This window comes from Pinus tabuliformis, chromosome 5_2 (assembly GCF_031772625.1).
Source record: "Pinus tabuliformis cultivar Carrire ecotype Pingquan chromosome 5_2, CPIR1, whole genome shotgun sequence".
In the NCBI taxonomy this organism is placed as follows: Eukaryota; Viridiplantae; Streptophyta; class Pinopsida; order Pinales; family Pinaceae; genus Pinus; species Pinus tabuliformis.
Window position 1 is genome coordinate 550,841,262 of NC_142306.1, and position 12,609 is coordinate 550,853,870.

Here is a 12,609-nt window from a genome sequence, read left to right on the forward strand (position 1 = left end):
CCAAGGACTTTTCATAAATGCTTCCTTTTCCAGTAGAAGAATAAATGGTCAACATGTCAGCTTGGCTCCAATTTCTTGGGAATTAATAATTGTTTTGAAAAATGACTACTCTTGTTTGAATCTAGAACTATGTTTAAGCTTTGAAAATGGATTTTCCTCCAAATTGATCTTGGAAAGGTCCTTATTAAAGGCTTCTCTATATCTCCTCCACTAGAATGAATGGCTTGTATGTTGAAAAGTATAGCAGAGCTCCCTTCTGAAAAGCCTAATCATCCCATTGTCACCAAGAGCTCCTCCTTTTCCCCAAATTGGACCCAAAACAACATTGAGTACTTAATTATGATCCAACCTAAGAAATTTTGATTGACACTGCAACTCAAGAGCTATTAAATTTAAAGTGCGCTAATATGATTCATCATTCTTTCATTGAATAAGTATATTGTTTTTGAATTTTTCATTTGTGCTTGTAGTATGTGGTACTGACCTTGTTTCACTTGAAAGGGTTTTTATTCTTGGACTATGACAATGCTAGTAAGATTTAGGCCTTTTGTAGTATTTGTACCCCATGATCATTTTTGCAAGATGTATGTCCTATGTGGAAAGAAATAAGCATTTAGTTATTACCTCCTAAACTAAAGTACTATTTCTTTTATTAGGTGCCATGTAACGTCCTCTACAAATTGAGGACGAATGGGACGTGATATCCTATCCATCCCCGTAGACTATAGTCCTCCATAAAGGGGAAAAGACCCCAAAATACCCATTGTTGGGAAATTTTTAGGGAAACTAGCCTTAAAAACCCAAATTTGGGGTTTGGAGTAAGGTTTACTCAATCACTTAAGAAGATGAAACCCCTCTGCAAAATCTATAAATAAAGAAGGATTGAATTCATTTTGGATCACAAAGTATGGATTAATTCATTTGTTCTTGAGCATTAGGTCTGATGGTTTTTTACCCCTTCTATCTCTTGTCAATATCATTTGTGAAATATTCCACCCTAGTTGACATTCCCTTATTATCTCGTTGTTTGAGCACAAGGGTTTCTGGCTAGTCAGCAAATTTTGTTGGATATTGGTCTCTTGTCTTCTACGCACAAGATTTTTGTTAAAGGTGAATGAATTTGGAGGATAGTGCATGATAGCTTATTTTTGTTTGGCATACACCCTCTTGAAGGAAGCAACAAAGTTTCTGAGTCCTTAATATCTTGTTTTGGGCAAAGCACTTACCTTAGGTAGTGGATTCGTTTCTGGCACCTAGAGTAACGAAACTCTTTGCTTTCTTTAGTTTTTGCATGCACAGTTAAGAGGAGCACTTCCCTAGTTATTAATTCTTAGCCTTAGCTAAGGAAGCATGTTTGCATATCTCATATCATATTCACTAGCAGCAGACTTTAATTGTCTTATCTATCCATGCAAGGAAGGTGCATTAGGATTAGGAGTTAAGAAAGTTGAGACATTGTTGTACATGTTTCCAGATTCATTGTACCTTCTAGACTAAAGGAAAAGTGAATAGTAGTGTTTGAAATTTTTATTTATTTCTTGTTTCAAAGAGTAATAATAGCGATATGATTTGAGTTTCAAATCTGTGTACTTGTTGTTACTTTCTTCAGTATCATGTGCTTCCCTGTTCAGAACAAGTTGTTTTTCTGCAGTATCTAGCCTCCAAAGCTTCTTCAATGCAAACTAAATATCAAATCATGCCCTCATACTCCAAATCATCTAAGGCATCACCCTAGAGAAGTTCCAAAGTAGACCAATGAGCTTTGATAGGCCAACTCCAACCCCATGTCACTATACAAGTGTTGACATCACTGCTACAAAAATTATTCTGAAGTGTTTCATCCTACACCAATTCTTAAGATGGATGCCCAAAGGGGTTCTAGAACGAGGCTCAACCTTCATTACCACATTTAAGACTTTTCAAAGGGATCGATCCCTTTAAACCATACCAATTTTTACACTTTCACAATTTGGCCATGTTCCTATCAATTTATATTTTGTATTGAAAATTCAGTCCTATTTTACATGTTTATTAAATTTAGGAACAATTATAGGTCAGCTCCAGCAAAATGTCAACAAATTTGTGGGTTAGGTTGGCATTTCTCCAAATACTATCACACATGTATATATAATCACACATTTTCCTTTTTAGATCTTGATTGGTTGAACAAAAAGGTTCGATGCCTGTGTAATTTTGTCCCATACCTCCACATCAACACTCATAGATAAAAATATTCTTAATTCTTCATCTGTGTGCACAGTAAGGTCCCTTTTGGTTGTTATTTTTGATGGAGCAACCTCTGACAGTACACCTTTTACCACAGAGATGTTGTTGTTGGATAGAAATCTCTAGAGGAGTCTTACACCAGACATATAAATGGCTATTGTATATCACAATAATAAGCATTAACATATGAAGATGTGCAGACCCTAAACTATGTGCATTCAATCCATTACTTTTTCTTTCATGGTAGATTTTGTTCTGCATAGTAGATGTGTTGTGGCACTTGAGTGTGTTCGCATAAAAAATTCTAAGGCCAAACCCAGATTCTCATGTGTCATGGAAATTCAACATATGCCTTGTTCACCTAAGAACTACTTGTAACTCATCTTAGGGTACTCATGTACAATCTCACTCATCCCACTTAACAAGTTACCAAGACAAGGCTCATCACATCCAACCTTGGTCTAAAACAATTAAGCAACACAATTTACATCTTGACATGCCATAGCACCTGACATGTCTTAGAATGCCTTGGCACTATGTGGCATGCGTTAACATCCCCTACATTCCTTGGCATGCTTTGACACTCCCTAGCACACCATGGCACTTCCTGACATGCCTTGGTAGTTTAGCATACCTTGGCATTGCCTAGCATATAACCTTGTCACTCCCTCCTTAACACACCTAGAACTCATTGAAACTCCCTCTCACACACTCTTATTCATTAATTTCCATGCATTTTGAACTAGTTCTTCCTTATGTTTCCTTGACACCCCCTAACACTCCCTAGCTCACCCTAGCACCTGACACATCTTGGCCTACCGCCTTAACACTCTAGCATTCCTTGGCACTACATAGTATACCTTGTCACTCTCTCCTTAGCACACCTAGACATCGCTGACACTCTTGGTCACAAACTCTTATTCATTCATTTCCATGCATTTTTACCTAGTTCTCCCTTGTGTTTCCCTAACACTCCTTATCACTCCTTGACACGTGTTGTTACACCCTAGCACCTATGACATCTTGGCATGTCACCCTAGCCTCTAGCATGCCTTAACACTGCCTAGCATACCTTGTCAATTTGTCCTTAGCACACCTAGAACTCACTGAAACTTCTAATCACAAACTCTTATTTGTTCATTTCCATTCATTTTGACATAGTTCTCCCTTGTGTTTCCCTGACACTCCTAACTAACACTTCCTTACACGCGTTGGCACATCTTGGCCGCATGTCGCCCTAGAACTCTAGCATTCCTTAGCATTGCCAAGCATGCCTTGTAACTCCTCCTTAACACACTTGGAACTCACTAACACTCCATGCCACACACTCTTATTCCTTCATTTCCATGCATTATGACCTAGTGCTCCCTTGTGTTTCCCTAACACTCCCTAACACTCCTTGGCAATCATTGGCACACCATGGAACTTGTCACATCTTAGTAGGATTTCATAGCACTCTATCATCTATTGGCACTGCTTATCATACGTTATCACTCCCTCCTTAGCACACCTATAACTTGTTAACACTCCCTATCACACATGCACATTCATTCACTTACATGTAATTGAAATGAGTCCTCCCTTGTGTTTCCTTAGCAATCCATAGCATGTGTTGGCGCCACATCCTAGAACCTAGCACACATTGGCATGCCTTAGCACTTGGCATGTCTTGACATGCCTAACATTCCTTGGAACTTTATAACATGTGTTAGCACTTCCTGAAATTCCCTGCACACCTTGGCACTCCCTAGTTTTCATGCCCTCATAGATAACCTTACTTTTTTTGTGACTTGGGAACCCAACCAAGTCATTGAAAAAATAGTGTTGTGCCTAGACCAAAGTCTCCCTTTGTCTCAAACTGCTTTTTCCATCCTCTTATCACAATCGTAGGCTTTCCTCCTACAAGTCCTAATATGAAATTCTCCTAACACACTTCGTCCATGGGACACCTAGAATTCACTGACACTCCCTGGTATAATCTCTTATTCATTTATTTCCATGCACCTTTACCTAGTTCTCCCTTATGATTCCCTGACACTCCAAAACACTCCTTGACATGCATTGACACTATCTGGCATATGTCAGCATACCTTTTCATTCCTTGGCATGCCATGGCACTCCTTAATTATCATTCCCTCATAACTACCCTTATTTTCTTTTAGACTTAGGAACCCAACCAAGTCCTGCCTCGACTACAACAACTTTACCAAGTTACATTTACTACAACTAGACTATGCCTTGTTCCCCTAATGGACTATAAATCATATTAGGCTTCTCATGTCCAATATTAACTCATCCCACTTAACAAGTTACCAAGTCAAGGCTCACATCCAACAGTGCCCATAAAACAACTAAGCAACATAGTTTACATCTTCACATGCCATAACATCTGGCACGTATAACAATCCATTGGCACTACATGGCACACATTATCATCCCCTACATTCCTTGGCATGATTTTCCACTCCCTAACAGACCCTACCACTCCCTAACATGCCTTGACACTCTAGCATGCCTTGGCACTGCCTAGCATATACCCTTGTCACTCCCTCCTTAACACAATTGGAACTTGCTGACACTCCCTATCACACACTCTTATCTATTCATTTCCATGCAATTTGAACTAGTTCTCCCTTGTGTTCTCATGGCACTCCCTGACACACATTGGCACACCCTAGGACTTGGCACATCTTGGCATGTCGCCCTGGCACTCTAGCATTCCTTGGAACTACCTAGCATACCTTGTCACTCCCTCCTTAGCACACCTAGAATTCGCTGACAATCCCTATCACGCACTCTTATTCATTCATTTCCATGCATTTGAAACTAGTGCTCCCTTGTTTTTCCCTGACACTCCATAACTCACCCTAGCATGCATTGGCACACCTTAGCACCTAGCACATCTTGTCATGTTTCCCTAGCCTCTATAATGCCTTAGCATTGCCTAGCATACCTTTTCACTCCCTCCTTAGCACACCCTGAAATCACTGACACTTCCTGTCACAAACTCTTAATCGTCCATTTGCATGCATTATTTTCACCTAGTTCTCCTTGTGTTTCCCTAACGCTCCCTAACACTTCCTAGCACTATTTGGCACACCTTGGCACATATTGGTTGCATGTCGCTCTGGCACGCTAGAATGACTTAGCGCTGCTTAGCATACCATGTCACTCCCCTCTTACCATACCTGGAACTCATTGACACTCCCTGTCACACACTCATATTCATTCATTTTTCACTGTCTCCCTTCACTTTGCTTGCTATCATCACTTGGATCCTTAGTTAAGATAGATCTATGTTGGTTCTTACTAATATTTGTATTATATAAGTTTCACATCTTTAAATACAAAAGTATTTTCATTTTTAATTTTATTAAAACCTTAATTTAATTTATATGGGAATAATTTTAGCAGTCGTGAGGACAGAGGGTTTATATATATCTCAAAACTAATTACAACCCTTTTCCTATTAGCTTCAAATAAAAAATGTTATAACATTAAATTAAAATATTTTTATTGTAAAATAAGTTATGGTTTTTGGGCATGTGGTATTGATAAGGCATGATATTGGCCCATGGTATTGTAACAAAGCCTATTTACAAGTTAATAATATCCATGGTAAAGTGGGGGTGAATATCGATGGTTAAGAATCTTGTCATATTGTTATAAAATATTTAGATTGTGAAATAAGATATGATTTTTTGGCATGTGGTATTGATAAGCCATGGTATTAGCCCATGCTATTGTAACAAATCCTATTCACAAGTTCATAATATCAATGAAAAAGCGGGGGTGAATATCCATGATTAAGAATCGGGTCATATTCTTACAAAATATTTTGATTTTGAAATAAGTTATGTTTTTTTGGGCATGTGATATTTATAAGCCATGGTATTGTAACAAAGTCTATTTCCAAGTTAATAATATCCATGGTAAAGTGAGAATGAATATCCATGGTTAAGAATATTTTCATATTGTTATAAAATATTTTGATTGTGAAATAAGTTATGTTTTTAGAGCATGTGGTATTGATAAGCCATAGTATTGGCCCATGGTATTATAACAAAACCAATTTTTTACAAGTTAATAATATCCACTGTAAAGTGGGGGGTGAATATCCATGGTTAAGAATCTTGTCATATTGTTATAGAATATTTTGGTTGTGAAATAAGTTATGGTTATTGTGCTTGAGGTATTGATAAGCCATGGTATTGGCTCATGGTATTGTAACAAAACCTATTCACAAGTTAATAACAAAATCAAAATATAACAAATTGAATTTTATTATTTTTATTATTAATTGAGCCAACATTTAGATTTTTGCACTCATCCCAATACTTTTGACTTTTATTATTATTATTACTATTATTCTTTAACTAAACGCATATTTAGAATAGTTTACATACTTACATTACACTGATACATCTACTCTATACTCTATAAATATTGTAATCTATTCTATACTCTATAAATATTGTATTTATTGTTTTTTAGGGAGGGAAATTTTAACATTTTTGAAAAAATTCAGCCTTAATTTTGATTTTGATGTAACAAAGCCCTCCTAATTCCAATCTTCATTTAATTTCTAAAACAATAGTATATTTTCACTTTTCATAGGGCGGACGGAAAACTAGTAGATATTTTCACTTTTCACAGGGCGGGAGGGAAACGATATTGAAGAGAGTTGTGAATTAAATTTTCACTTTTCATAAGGCCGAGGGAGGGAAAACTAGTAGCATATTTTCACTTTTCACAGGGCAGGAGGGTAAATGAGATTGAAGAGAGTTGTAAATTAAGGTTTTACGAGTAGTAGATTGATATCGAACCCCACCATTAGATCTTCAATCCATTAATGGCACCCACGTATGTTTCATTTCTAACCTCGCTGCATTTACACCCCACTTTTAGTCTTATTCCACACAAGGAGAAGTACACACACCTCACACACCTCAGATCTCTAGTTCAAAATTCACTATTTTTTTCATCCTTGCTTTTAAGTTTATGAGTAGCATATTTTCACTTTTCACAGGGCAGGAAGGAAAACAAGAGAGTTGTGAATTAAGGTTTTACCAGTACCAGACTAATATCGAACCCCACCATTGGATCTTCAATCCATTAATGGCACCCAGGTATGTTTCATTTCTAACCTCGTTGCATTTCCACCCCACTTTTAGTCTTCTTCCACACAAGGAGGACTGGTTCAAAATTCACTATTTTTTTCATCCTTTCTTTTAAGTTTAAGAGTAGCATATTTTCACTTTTCATAGGGCAGGAGGGAAAACGAGGGAACATAGGTAAAAGCATATGTATCCCCACCATTGGATCTTCAATCCATTAATGGCGCCCAGGTATGTTTCATTTCTAACCTCGTTGCATTTCCACCCCACTTTTAGTCTTCTTCCACACAAGGAGGACTGGTTCAAAATTCACTATTTTTTTCATCCTTTCTTTTAAGTTTAAGAGTAGCATATTTTCAATTTTCACAGGGCGAGAGGGAAAACGAGGGACCATAGGTAAAAGCATATGTATTTTTCCTTCTTTTATGGTTTGTCTCTATAGAGTTGATTTTACTGGGTGTACATTGTATGCATCTCAAAATTTCTCTTTAGGAAATCCTATTTTTATTCTTTCCAAGAAAAACTCTCTGGGGAATCCCAATGGATGTTTCCCCACATTCATGGATGGCATCCCTGGTAAACCCATTAGAATTGACAAGTGTACCTCACCCAAGGGATTTCAAACAGGGCACTGCCAGCACAGAAATAGCAAAATACTCAGTAACATTAATGAAATTCGGTTGGGCTAACCCCTTGGGCTCAATAAATCATAATCAACTACACTATTTTCCATATTAACATATTGATCCTATTTAACATTTTGTTAGAGTAACCATAAAAATCCAATCCTATTACTATTTTTATTTTGGTTTCTAATTCCTTCTTTGGTGTGGTGACAACTTTATATGACTGTATAGATGTTTATTTTTGTCAGAGTATATGTTGAAAAGTAGATGCTCTCTTACATTCTACCTTGTCTGTTATGTATTGATGTCAGGCATGTATACAAGGATTCTTGTATCACTATTTATAAACATTGTCCTTAAACAATAAAAGTAGATCCTTAATGCTACATGTTTGTACCTCAGGGAACTTCCAATCCTAATAAATGAGGTGAAATTTAAGTGTTTCCAGAATCCAAATCTCAGGTTTTGTGAATTCACTCATATATGGTCCTGCAAAACTGAAGTGAAATTTAATTATTTCCAAATCTTAAGTTCTGTGAATTCACTCATATTTGGTACTGGAATCTTTTGAGCAAACGGGAAGAATTTCTTTTAGTTACATTCAAATTTTCCAAAATAATACTAAATTTCTCCGTGACTAAAATTCTCCCTGAAATGGCTTTGGGATTGAAAATTTTGTAAATATTTTTAGGGAAACAACCCAAAATACTTTTTCCATATTAGAGTTTTATAACACTAGGTACTAAAACAACCTTCTATTATCTGCTACAAATGTCTGATAGAGTCTTCCCAGAAACTGATCAGAAAATTAGGTAGATGAGCTGGATGGACTAAATAATTTTTAATGAATAATCACTTAACATAAATGATATATTAGGTTGCATAAATATATATAATTTAGAAGCATGAAATGAATAAGAAATCTCAATGAGATTGACATATTCTTAATTCAGTTGAATGAGGCCAGGAATAACTTTGACTAGAGGGTGTTGAAAATGGCATAATTTTGTTCTGGTTGGATAAATTTAGAACTAAAAATCAGCAGTTTTCTTGCTTGCATAACTTGGGAAGATTTTTGTATCTCAAGTCTCAACCTTATTGAATAATATGATTTATGCCTTACAATGTTGAGATATTTTGTGATACCACTTGCTAGTAACCTAAACACTTTGGATGAAAATTTAGTTGTGAATTTTACTTGCGAAAGATATAAGTAAAAATATAGATTAATTGTCCCTTGTGTAGAATTTCCTTGAAATTCTGCTACTAATTGAATGAATAAATCTGAAACTAATTGTTGCATGAAGACAAAAAATATATCTACCAATTTGTAGTGGAATAGAATAGAAATAAAACACAATCACACTATAGAAAAAAAAAAAAAAAAAAAAAAAATCTAGGGAACCCAACTAGGAAAACCCTCTGCTAGCTATAGAAATTTAATATACTATCCATATTAGACTTTGAGACACCTTCTTCAAGACCAGGTTCATTGATGCTTATTGTTTTCCATATTAATTTTCATAAGCATTAGGGTTGTTGTTCGTCAAATCAGAGTAGCTAGAAAGTGTCTCTTTGATTTCAGAAAGTAGATCACGATCAACTTCATACAAGAATCCCATATAAGGCTCATCAGTAGCAAGAAGAAAGGTCTTTTTTTATTTTATTTCATCACATGCATCCATCATAATCACTAATTTGTCTTCATTTCTTTCACAGTCATTTTCAATGTTAGATGCAAAAGGTAATTTAGTATGATATAATCCTTAGGTAACCAACCTCAGACATATTGTTGGTTAATTTATGTTGTTTGAAGTTTATTGAGTTTGAGTTTTATCATGAAACTACTAGAAGCATACTAGAATGGGTGAGTTGATTATCTTGATAACAATGTTATGGTTTGATCTAGTCCTTGAAAGGAACTTATAGTTGATGGTCAAAATTTCACATTCCTTTCTTTTTTTTATCTTCACATATAACAAATATCTTTATGTTATAGCCTCTAGCTAGATATATACAGTAACTGCCACTCAGAAGTTGGATGCCATCATTTTGGAGCTTGAGCTTACTCAACTTACCTTTGTTTGAGTTGAAAATGTCATTAGATCTCATTATATCATCTATTGCAGAGCATGAATCCAATTTACCTTTGTTTTAGTTAAAAATGTAATTAGATCTTGCTATATCATCTTTTGTAGAGAATGAATCCAATTTCTCATAGTCCATTTGCTTGAGGTATAACAAAGCTACTTTAATTCATTAAACTTACTTTTCATATTCTATTTGTTGATTGTGATTCTGCAGGCCACATCTGCATTGGAAAAGGGGCATATTTAATGAAGTGTGGAAGGAGAGGGAAGCTTCAGTTATGTCCTTTCAAACTTTCTAAGGTATGTAATAAAATTAAAAAAAAATCTCCATAGAATGTTGTGCTTTAACTTTTTCTTTTGATAATGGATTATTTATGTGATCTCCCCTCTCTTACACACAACCAGAGTCCAGACATACATGGTTTTTTTGGATATGTGGACAATGGACAGATTTACGCTAACCATTTATCTAGAAATTTACACTGTAGAAGATCAAGAATTTACAGTTGAATATTTCCTTGCCACTAAATTAGAGTTGAAGAGTCGGACTCCTATTTTTCAGGCATATACCTCACTTTTAAATCAATTTATTGCTAACTCTGTATAGACCTTCCATGGGAGGGCAAAGAGTGATCACTACCATTGCTTAATCTTTCTGCAGACCAAGTAAAGATTCCAAATGTGTATAAATTAGTGGCTCCTTGGAGAATCCCAAGAGTGGCGCTATTGTAGCAACAAGAAATTCGTTTATTTTGAGTTCTTCATTAGTGCATTGATAGTATATTGTTTATTCCATACAATACCTCAACAGTGTATGATCAAATTATAGTTAAGCCTGTCATAATATTTTGACTTACCCTCTTTTAGAGGGAAACTAGAGTGCGTTTCAAGCTTGCACATCACAATTGTATCATGCAAAGTTTACCTGGGACAAGTTTCATGGATCTAAGCAGCAAGATACCTATTGGAATTCAAGAGGCAACAATACTGCAAAGTGGGAAAGAGGTTTCACAGTTAACCTGGATTTCACATTATGGTTAGAGTTGGTTTGTTGGCAAGATGCTGGATACCCCAACTTCCTTTTTATGACTAAGTGCAAGATTTAATCCTTCAACATATTCCTCGCTCAATTGTCATTAAGTGATGGGTTTTCTCAGAAGTATTGCACACCTATAAACTTTACTAGAGTTGTTCTTGAGTCTTCGGAGGTGGTTAGCTTTTCAAATCACACACGTACAAGAAGAGGAGAAATAATATGCCCAGCTAATTTGAAGTTATCTACCTGTGAATAGGGTGTTCCCATTCATAAACCTGACGACTCGCTCTACTTCTTTCTAGTGAACAACTTTGGGACTTGCCATGAATCGTGAGACAATTCCAACCCCATAACTATAAATTTATTATTTAAATCTATACCCAATAGATTAGAATCTGCACAAGGAGAACTCCATTCTTGTTTCAAAAGAACCTGCAATCAACTTGTACCATGTTATTTAATATTTTCTATATTTATTCACATCCTTGGTCTGTGACATAAAGATGCAACAGGCTACCTTGCATTTTCTATACTAACACTCCTAAAAAATAATAAAGTATGCCCAAATATATCATTTCAAATGATCTATGTAGCTCACCTTTTGGTTTTTCAATTATCAAAGTTGTTACCTATATTGATGAGAACTTCTACAACCGATACCACAATGAAAATATATGTTATAGTTTTATCCGTGTTTCTCTGAAGGTGTTTCTCCTTCAGTAGAGCAACAATACATTGTAGTTTCCATTTAGGGGAGAAGTGTACCCAGTAGCAACCTTGGCCTATGTGCAGATGGGTTGAATGCACATTAGACTCTATCTATTGTTTTGAAGGTGTTTCTCCTTCAACAATACTTCATCTTAGTAGATACTTTCAGTCTGCACCTTTAGTAGATGCATGCAGCCTTGGGATACATGTTGTAGATTATAGTTTTCCTATGAGGTTGTAGCAGCGATGAAAGAAGTGCATCGATTTTAGGAATATTTAGTATGCTTTTATAGTTTGACTTAGATGCTCACTTTTCTTAATTTAGGTGTTTTTCTTAGTTTTGTTTTATGCACAGATTTATCTTTAAGAAAAGTGCACAGTAGAGAAGGGTTCTATATTTTGAGCAGGGGGCACACTTCTAGGTAGGAGGTACTCTATTCTAGGAAGATTTTACCGTGCAAGTTAGGTGCTTTATCCGAGAATCCCAAGAGGCGCTATTGTACCAATAAGAAATTTATTTATTTTGAGTTCATCAGTAGTGCATCAATAGTATATTGTTTATTCCATGCAATACCTCAACATTGTATACATCCATATTTAGTATGCTTTTATAGTTTGACTTAGATGCTCACTTTTCTTAATTTAGGTGTTTTTCTTAATTTTGTTTTATGCACATATTTATCTTTAATAAAAGTGCACAGTAGAGAAGGGTTCTATATTTTGAGTAGGGGACACACTTCTAGGTAGGAGGTACTCTATTCTAGGAAGCTTTTTCCATGTAGGTTAGGTGCTTTATCCGAGAATCC